The sequence below is a fragment of the Equus quagga genome, chromosome 21 (genome assembly GCF_021613505.1).
Source record: "Equus quagga isolate Etosha38 chromosome 21, UCLA_HA_Equagga_1.0, whole genome shotgun sequence".
NCBI lineage: Eukaryota > Metazoa > Chordata > Mammalia > Perissodactyla > Equidae > Equus > Equus quagga.
The window spans coordinates 21,310,659-21,321,868 of NC_060287.1; the positions used below are offsets into that span (position 1 = coordinate 21,310,659).

The 11,210-nt window shown below is 37.8% G+C and overlaps 1 pseudogene; it reads right to left on the reverse strand.

Annotated features, from left to right (window-relative positions):
- Positions 1-11,002, reverse strand: part of LOC124231536 (elongation factor 1-alpha 1-like) — a 19,732-nt pseudogene extending 8,730 nt beyond the window's left edge.
- Positions 11,003-11,210: the final 208 nt, after the last annotated feature.

Here is an 11,210-nt window from a genome sequence, read left to right on the forward strand (position 1 = left end):
GATAATATGGAGGAAAGAATTAGCAATTTGGAAGATGGCAATATAGAATTGTTGCAGGCAGAGGAGGAGAGAGAAGCAAGACTTAAAAGAAATGAAGAAACTCTCCGAGAATTATCAGACACAATTAGGAGATGCAACGTAAGGATTATAGGTATACCAGAGGGAGAAGAGAAGGAGAAAGGGGCAGAAAACCTATTCAAAGAAATAATGGCCGAGAACTTCCCAAATCTGGTGAGGGAGATGGATCTTCAGGTGACAGAAGCCAATAGATCTCCAAACTTTATCAATGCAAGAAGACCAACTCCACGGCATATAGTAGTGAAGCTAGCAAAAGTCAACGACAAGGAGAAAATATTAAGGACAGCCAGGCAAAAGAAACTAACCTACAAAGGAACTCCCATCAGGCTATCAGCAGATTTCTCAGCAGAAACTTTACAGGCTAGAAGAGAGTGGAATGATATATTCAAAAATCTGAAGGACAAAAATCTACAGCCGAGAATTCTCTACCCAGCGAAAATATCCTTCAAATACGATGGAGAAATAAAAACTTTCCCAGATAAACAAAAATTAAGGGAGTTCATTGCCACAAAACCTCCTCTTCAGGAAATCCTCAGGAAAACCCTCATTCCTGAAAAATCCAAAAAAGGAAAGGGGCTACAAAACCAAGAGCAGAGGAGATAAGTAGAAGGACAACAACAGAGAGTAGCAGCTCTACATCAGAACAGATTAAACCATGGGACGAGAAACAAAGGAAACTGAAAAAAACCGGAAAACAAGACACAAAATGGGAGTGGTAGGCCCCCACGTCTCAATAATCACTCTAAATGTAAATGGATTGAACTCCCCAATCAAAAGACACAGAGTGGCAGGATGGATCAAAGAACAAGATCCAACAATATGCTGCCTCCAGGAAACACACCTCAGCCCCAAAGACAAACACAGACTCAGAGTGAAGGGATGGAGAACAATACTCCAAGCTAATAATGAACAAAAGAAAGCAGGTGTCGCTATACTAATATCAGACAAGGTAGATTTCAAAGCAAAACAGATAAAGAAAGATAAAGAGGGACAGTATATAATGATAAAAGGGACTCTCCACCAAGAAGACATAACACTTATAAATATATACGCACCCAACACAGGAGCACCAAAATTTGTAAAGCAACTCTTAATAGAACTAAAAGAAGACATCAACAACAATACAATAATAGTAGGGGACCTCAACACACCATTAACACCAATGGACAGAACATCCAGACAGAAAATCAACAAGGAAATAATAGAATTAAATGAAAAATTAGACCAGATGGACTTAATAGATATATATAGAACACTTCATCCAAAAACAGCAGGTTACACATTCTTCTCAAGTGCACATGGAACATTCTCAAGGATTGACCATATTTTGGGAACCAAAGCAAACATCAATAAATACAAGAGAGTTGAAATAATATCAAGCATCTTTTCTGATCATAACGCTATTAAACTAGAAATCAACTACAAGAAAAAAGCAGAGAAAGGTGCAAAAATGTGGAGACTAAACAACACGCTTCTCAACAAACAATGGATCATTGAAGAAATTAAAGAAGAAATCAAATATTATCTGGAGACAAATGAAAATGAGAACACGACATACCAAATCATTTGGGATGCAGCAAAAGCAGTCCTAAGCGGGAAATTCATCGCAATACAGGCTCACCTCACTAAACAAGAAAAAGCTCACATAAGCAACCTCAAACAACACCTAACAGAACTAGAAAAAGAAGAACAAACAAAGCCCAGAGTCAGTAGAAGGAGGGAAATAATAAAAATAAGAGCAGAAATAAACGATATTGAAACAAAAAAGACAATAGAAAGGATCAATGAAACAAAGAGTTGGTTCTTCGAAAGAATTAACAAAATTGACAAACCCCTAGCCAGACTCACCAAGAAAAGAAGAGAGAAAGCGCAAATTAATAAAATCAGGAATGACAGAGGAGAAATCACAACAGATACCAATGAAATACAAGAGATCATAAGAGAATACTATGAAAAACTATATGCCAACAAATTGAACAACTTGGAAGAAATGGACAAATTCCTAGACTCATACAATCTCCCCAAACTGAATCAGGAAGAAATGGAGAATCTGAATAGACCAATCACAAGTAAGGAAATAGAAACGGTAATCAAAAACCTCCCCAAAAACAAGAGTCCAGGACCAGACGGCTTCTCTGGAGAATTCTACCAAACATTCAAAGAAGACTTAATACCTATTCTCCTCAAACTGTTCCAGAAAATTGAGAAAGATGGAGAACTCCCTAACACATTCTATGAAGCCAACATCACTCTGATCCCCAAACCTGACAAGGACAACACAAAGAAGGAGAACTACAGGCCAATATCACTGATGAACATAGATGCAAAAATCCTCAACAAAATTTTGGCAAACCGATTACAGCAATACATCAAAAAGATTATACACCATGATCAAGTGGGATTTATACCAGGGACACAGGGATGGTTCAACATCCGCAAGTCAATCAACGTGATACACTACATCAACAAAATGAAAAACAAAAACCACATGATCATCTCAATAGACGCAGAGAAAGCATTCGACAAGATCCAACACCCATTTATGATAAAAACCCTCAGTAAAATGGGTATAGAAGGAAAGTACCTCAACATAATAAAGGCCATATATGATAGACCCACAGCCAACATCATACTCAATGGACAAAAGCTGAAAGCCATCCCTCTGAGGACAGGAACAAGACAAGGGTGCCCACTTTCACCACTCCTATTCAACATAGTACTGGAGGTGCTGGCCAGAGCAATTCGGCAGGAAAAAAAAATAAAAGGAATCCAAATAGGTAACGAAGAAGTAAAACTCGCGCTGTTTGCAGACGACATGATCTTATACATAGAAAACCCCAAAGAATCCACAGAAAAACTATTAGAAATAATCAACAACTACAGCAAAGTAGCAGGGTATAAAATTAACGTGCATAAATCAGTAGCATTTCTATACACTAACAATAAACTAACAGAAAAAGAACTCAAGAACTCTATCCCATTCACCATCGCAACGAAAAGAATAAAATACCTTGGGATAAACTTAACCAAGGAAGTGAAGGATCTATACAATGAAAACTACAAGACTTTCTTGAAAGAAATTGACGATGACATAAAGAGATGGAAAGACATTCCTTGCACATGGATTGGAAGAATAAACATAGTTAAAATGTCCATACTACCTAAAGCAATATACAGATTCAATGCTATCCCAATCAGAATCCCCAGAACATTCTTCACAGAAATTGAACAAACAATCCTAAAATTCATATGGGGGAACAAAAGACCACGAATTGCTAAAGCAATCTTGAGCAAGAAAAACAAAGCCGGCGGAATCACAATCCCCGATTTCAAAACATACTACAAAGCTACAGTGATCAAAACAGCATGGTACTGGTACAAAAACAGGTCCACAGATCAATGGAACAGAATTGAAAGCCCAGAGATAAAACCACACATCTATGGACAGCTAATCTTCGACAAAGGAGCAGAGGGCCTACAATGGAGAAAAGAAAGTCTCTTCAACAAATGGTGCTGGGAAAACTGGACAGCCACATGCAAAAGATTGAAAATCGACCATTCTTTTTCACCACACACCAAAATAAACTCAAAATGGATCAAAGACCTAAAGATTAGGCCTGAGACAATAAGTCTTTTGGAAGAGAGTATAGGCAGTACACTCTTTGACATCAGTTTCAAAAGAATCTTTTCGGACACTGTAACTCCTCAGTTGAGGGAAACAATAGAAAGAATAAACAAATGGGACTTCATCAGACTAAAGAGCTTCTTCAAGGCAAGGGAAAACAGAATTGAAACAAAAAAACAGCTCACTAATTGGGAAAAAATATTTACAAGCCACTTATCCGACAAAGGGTTAATCTCCATAATATACAAAGAACTCACACTGCTTAACAACAAAAAAACAAACAACCCGATCAAAAAATGGGCAGAGGACATGAACAGACATTTCTCAAAAGAAGAAATGAATATGGCCAATAGACACATGAAAAGATGTTCATCATCGCTAATCATCAGGGAAATGCAAATCAAAACTACACTAAGATATCACCTTACCCCCGTTAGATTGGCAAAAACATCCAAAACCAAGAACGACAAATGTTGGAGAGGTTGTGGAGAAAGAGGAACCCTCATACACTGTTGGTGGGAATGCAAACTGGTACAGCCACTATGGAAAACAGTATGGAGATTTCTCAAAAAGTTAAAAATAGAAATACCCTATGACCCAGCCATCCCATTACTGGGTATCTATCCTAAGAACCTGATATCAGATATCTCAAGAGTCCGTTGCACCCCTATGTTCATCGCAGCATTATTTACAATAGCCAAGACGTGGAACCAGCCTACATGCCCAGAAACTGATGATTGGATAAAGAAGATGTGGTATATATACACAATGGAATACTACTCAGCTATAAAAAAAGACGAAATTGGCCCATTCACAACAATGTGGATGGACCTCGAGGGCATTATGTTAAGCGAAATAAGTCAGTCAGAGAAAGACGAACTCTATATGACTCCACTCATAGGTGGAAATTAGTATATTGAGAAGGAGATCCGATCGGGGGTTACCAGGGAAAAGGGGGGGGTGGGGGGAGGGTACGGAGGGGGAAGTGGTGTACCCACAACATGACTAACAAAAATGTACAACTGAAATTTCACAAGCTTGTAATCCATCATAACATTAATAAAAAAAAAAAAAAAAAAAAGAATTAGAATAAAAAAAAAAAAAAAAAAAAACACTAAATAACCTCAGGACAAACCAGTGGAAAGTTTCATATAGTTCATTTAAAATAAAATGAAATAGGAGATAGACGGAGTAGCTATGAAATTTTTAAGGGATCACAGTATATATCAGGTGGTCTGGCTGGTCCATGAACTCCTTAGACCATGAAAGGACCAGATCAGGTTTATTCAATTTTTCTTAGCCTATGTGAGTTTTAAAAATGTGGTAATGGCATAAATGTGAAAACTATGATCTCTTCAGCACAAGTGCTGATTAAAAGAGTGTGAGGTAAAGCAGAGAATCACGATTCTGAGTATTGGGTAGGGAAGGGTCTCTTGACACAGGAGTGGGAGGGGCCTGAGAATATCTGCATTGATATGGGTTAAATGGCCTGAGGGTAATGAGAAAATTGTTGGGCACTAGTGCACAATGTACTTTTGTGCCCAGATTTGCTAATGAAGTTGCTAATGAAGGGTTAAAGGATGGAAGTGCTTATGTTAGGGATACAGTGATGCAACCCGGGAAGGCTGAAACGTAAAAGTATGACTCAAAGCAAAAATTTATGAATGGAAATATTGTGTACTAGTGTATTAATAGAAATGGCTGTGATGTCTGAATGAGGTTTTTTTTCCCATACTCAAAACACTAAGAAATAGAAAGTCATGCCAATCTGCTCTTCACTAGTTTTAATGTGGTATCCTAGACAGAAATCTTCAGAATTTCTTAAAACCACTCAAGTGGTTAATTTAAAACAGTATAGAATATTTGGCTGTCATCAAGAAATTTTGGCTTTATTTAGGGATATTTCAGTTCCATCTGTATTAGTTCCCCAAAAGTTACTGTTTAGTATTCTAGTACAATCTGTGAGTAAATCTGATGAAATCTGGAGTTTAACCGAGGAATATAAAGGATTAGCTAAAGTGTTGCCTTGATAGTGTGCTGTATCCAATATGGTCTTAACAATTTAAACTGTGAAACATGCTAAAGGAAATCAGTGTTCTGTGATCAATTTGGTTGATTTTTCCCCACATTCTTATTTCAAAAGGAAGTCAAGCTAATTTGTATTCATGTAGGATGGAACCCAACAATTACTGTATTCTCACACAGATATATAGATCCTGCTATTTATTGACAAAATCTGCTATGAAGAGACTTAGATTCCATTGAATTAAAAATTACTGTTATCCATCATATTGATGATACAAAGTTGACAACTCAATCTGGAGATCAAGTGGACTAACTAAATACTGGTTAATCATATGACCACCAGAGGGTGGTAGGTTAACCCAGGTAAACTACAGAGTCAAGCACAAATGCTAAGATTCTTAAAAATTATTTAGGCTGGAGACACTAGAGATGTACCTCAAACCAGGAAAATAAGTTATTTTCCCTGCCAGCTCCAAAATGAAAGTAAGAAGCACAAATATTGATTAGGTTGTTGGTTTCTGGAGAAATCACATACCACGTCTGAGAATTTTGCTAGCTCCTTTTCACAAAAGTACTACAAAAAAAGGTAAATTTTAATGACATTATGTACAACAGAAGACACTCTTGGCGTTTCAAAAGGCTCCGTCTAATATCTTACCCAGTGTATTCCTTGTGGTGGTACAACCCCAGTGCTCAAATGATATGAGAAGTGTCAGCCACTTGCACTTAGGCTGTCTAGAGCCTTTTGCAAAAGTTCATGTCAGCCGCCGAGGAGTAACTGCTGGGATTTTGCAGTAGAAGTTGCCAGAAGCTATTGCCATATAAACTCCCTTTGAAAGATATTTTTTTGCCTGTTACTGGGCTTCAGATGAAAGAGTTTCTGTTATGGAATGATATACAATTATTCTGAGACTTGAAATAGCTCATGTCATGGATTATGTCAAAAGAGCATTCCAGTAGGGAGGGAAACACACAAAGGAGTTGGAATGATATATTTAAAAATATGCTACAGCAGTAGCCATCTCATACATGAACAGGTGGCTGCCATGCCTTTGGGTACTATATTATATCCTCTTGAGGAGTTACCTAACCCTATAGCTGAACGGATGTGTTCCCCACATCAGTTAATAGAGAATGCTGAACACACAGCAATGTTTACTAATGGTACTTCACGGGATGCTCTAATCGGAAATGCTGCTATATTGTATCTGGTCAATGGCAGAAATCTGCAAGAAGGGGTAACAAATAAATCCATTAAGTAAGCAGAATTAAGACCAGTATTCCCCGTGGCATCAGAGGAACTAGATAAAAATAATACAACGGGAGAGTTTTATACAATTTCTTAGGCAGTAGCCAATGAAGTGGCAATATGGTTTAGAAAATGAGCCTTAAATAATTAGAAGATTAAAAAAAAAACCCCAGTACGGGGAACTATGTTATGAAAAAGACTGTGGTTTTGGAGAGGAAAAATCAAAGTTGTATATAATGAAGTGTGTATATATTTATGGGGGTGGTGTGAGACTGTGTGTGTGCATAAATACACACATACACACTTCAGAATGAAACTGGACCAAAAAGTGGATGCTCTTTTTCACTCTTTGGAAGTGATCCCTTGAATGGTCATTGAGCTGTTGAGCCAAAGGAAAAATGTCCGGAAAAAAAGATATATCCCACTGTCCTCAGAAACTCAAAAATTCAACTAAAAGTTCTTCTCTTTGTTTAACAGGACCCTCAGAAAGTAAAATCACCTACAAGCACCCAGAGGGGATCTGGGCTGACCTGTAGCTGACAATAGATGATGTTGGCAAGTTTCCCACAGCCTTAAGTGTGGGTTTTGAACTGGGATAAATATTCAACCTGGACTTGGAATTGCACACTCAGTAACTGAAGCCGACACTTCCAACACTGTTAGATGCCTGCAACAGAAAATAAACATTTTTTAATATGCAACCATTTATATCCTCCGAACAAGAAACCCATTTTACAACAGGTGGAGTACAACAATGAGATAACAAGCATCATATACAATGGACTTTTCATAAACTTTACAACCCACAAAGTAGTGGACTGTTTGAAAATTGGAGTGGGCTATTGAAAGGTCTGCTTTCTAAATTTGGTGGTGAGTAGAGACTGAAGGGATGGCTTGCAAGGTAGAATAATTTGTGAGTTTAAACTTAATATGTGTGAAGGTTAAGAGTATGGATTGATGAGATAGCAAGGAGAAGACAGGGAATCGGAAACAAGCCTGATGTAAGAATGGACTTACATAAATTTATTCCTTGCTTCTTTTTTTTTATTATTTCTTTTTCTTTATCCAGCAGTTCTGGGACCTAGATTGCATTTATGAGTTCAGGAGGAAAATCAACTTCTAAATATGACACCATGGCAATTCTAAATATTAAGCATTTGAGTTCTTAAAGAATGATGGAATGGTTGTTCCTTCCAGTCCTCTGTCTAAACTGAGATTAATGGTTCTGTCACTTTACTGCCTAGTGGATGAGCGGTTTCATAAGCTTGTGCTTTTCCAACCTTGCACAATGTAACTGGGAACGGATGAAGGGGGAGACATTGGCCAGTCTCATATTGCTGCCAGCTCTACAAGTCAGAAGCTGACAGTTCAACCCCCCGGGGGAGGCTGGGGGTCGGTGTGTGTAAAATTTAATAATACATGGAAAGAAGAGGAGGCAATTACTGATAGAACAGGAGCAATAAATTGGTAGTGCAAAAAGGAAAAACTACATTACTTTGGTACTTTGAGAGCAAGAGAATCATCCTATCTCTTATCTCTATTCACAGATGCCCATAAGGATGAAGTTATTTCCTGGCAGAAACGCTTCCTTTGTTTGAAGCTGAAGATCCAGAATGGGTCCTGAGAATTTAGCAAGCATTCATTCTGGAATCATCTATGTGATGATGTGTCTCAATGATTTTAATAATACTGTGTGGAGGAACGTTTGGGATTCCTTTCAAATTGATTTGTCTTTTCTTTCCTTTTCCACAGGTTATGCTAATCACATCAGACAGCTTTTTGGAGATAACGTATGGAAACTCTTACCTCTCAAACACCTACAAAGGATTTTATTCAACAACAGAGCCATGGATGATTATGTAATTATTAACCTTAAGGATAATATTTTGAGAAAAGTGCCTAAATACAATGGACTTAAAATATCTCCTGGGGCTGGCTCGGTGGCACAGCAGTGATGTTTGTACATTCCACTTCTTGGCGGCCCGGGGTTTTCTGGTTCAGACCCTGGGTGCAGACATGGCACTGCTTGGCAAAAGCCGTGCTGTGGCAGGCGTCCCACATATAAAGCAGAGGAAGATGGGCACGGATGTTAGCTCAGGGTCAGTCTTCCTCAGCAAAAAGAGGAGGATTGACAGTAGTTAGCTCAGGGCTAATCTTCCTCAAAAAAAAAAAATCTCCTGTGCCCAACTTATTGTAGTATTCTCCGTCCCAAGGTTTTTGAGAGTGGAGGCTACAATCAAGATAAAGAATACCTGGCAAACTAAAATCAATGTTAGTTTAGGAATGACTTCGTGAGTTCACAATACTCCCCAGTGCTCTTTGGGTATACTTATGGGAAATTCTTGAGAATACTCCAAGTAAACTATATTTGGGAATGACAACTAGCCATATAATATTCTCCTGAACAGGTCAACATTTCTGGGTCTGAGATATATTCTCAAACTGTACTCAGTCAATAAACTTACTGGCAACATCATGTTTGGTGGATAAGATAAAATTGTCTGAAATTTTCTAGAAGAGGCTTGGGTGAAATTCGCTCACATCTAGGAGTCATAGGATAAACAAAACTTGTCTCCAATGGGGAGAGATATATTAAGGAGAAAACACTAATGGGTCTATGTTACCATTTAGAATGGGCATTAATGTCAGAGAAAGGTAAATGATGACAACTGGTCTGTAAAGAAGATATGGTTTCAGAAAAATGGATTGAAAAAATCAACAGGTTGTTAGCATTCTAAGGGATGGAGTTTGGGAATAGTGTACGCACTGACCCAAGAAGGGCTATTTATGTACGCTCCTCTAGATGGAAATGCTGATACCTCAAAGAAATGCTCTGAGACCTCACCAGAAGAAAGCACAAGGAATGAACTTATGGGAAACTTTTGATCCTACTAGCCTATGGGAATGCATTTATGGAGACTATATTTTGTATAAATATTTTGTAACTATCTAAAAGGAACGAAGAATAAAGAAAAAAAACAAACTTACCCAATAGTGCAATTAGTCAGCACTGACACTTTTTAACCTTGACTAGAACTTTTACCAGAGGGATAAGATGGGGACTATTTAGGGAAAAGTCCTATTGAGAACTCATGTCAGTATAAATTTGCAATATGAAACGGGAAACATGGAACTTGGAAGCTAGAATTAACTGAGAGTTGGCCCTTTGAATGACTTATCATCTACCACAATAGTGGTATTGATGGCCAAATATATCAGGAGGTTGAATTGACAGCTTGACAAAATTCTCTTCTAATGGAAAATGATTGGCCAGAGGAAATATAGGTTTCTCTAAAAATTAATTGTTACATTAAATCTATCTATTGAAATTTCATAAATTTCAAATTTCATCATTGAAAAGTTGTTAAGCCTGTGCATGAAACAATGTTTCTACTGACATATTTAATAAACTAAAATACCTCTTTAAAAAGCAATACCTAGATGTCATTGAATGATGCAAATAATGTGTTCTCGTGCTTACATTTCTGCTTTTTTCTATTTTACATGTGTATTAAAAGATGCAAAATGAAGAATGATGATGTTGAGGCATGTGTGATTAAGAAAGCTCCACCAAGGGACAGCAGGCTTTCTGTCTAAGAACAGAGTTAACCTGCAGCTTTCTGGTGGTAGTTCTAGGCTTATTGCCGGGGATGCCTGGAACCACGATACTGACCTATGACCAAAGAGGGATGAAATTTTCTTGCTGGCAATTTAAAACACAGTGCCTGATATCCAAAACTCCTCTGGAAGCATTAAATACATGTTTGCTACATATGTCATTAAAAATGTTTAGACAAATGAGTCATGCCTAATTAATAGGGTTACACAGCCTGGTTTCAGCTATGTAAAAAAGGAATACATATGTATGTGAATAAAAAGCCCTCTTAGTAAGCTTGTGACTTGGCTCCCTTGAGACCAAGATATCTAGAGCATACCTTGGTGGTTCCTAACCCAAAGATGAAACACATCCTCTGCGACTGAGAACAGACCCTGGCAGCTTCAGCTGGAAGTCTTGGGTCTCTCATGTGTGCATGTGCTTTCTTTCTCCTGCTGTAGCATAGCCTTTACCTTTATTCAAGTTATACTTGAGTATTCCCCTGAAGTCTCGTGGGTTCTTTCAACCACCTTTTTTTGTGAAATTGCTGCATCTTACAAAATTTACTACTTGTGTTATATTTTTCCTCTTGTGTTTTGGAAATACTTTTCAAGTTATTTGATATATAATACAAGTCT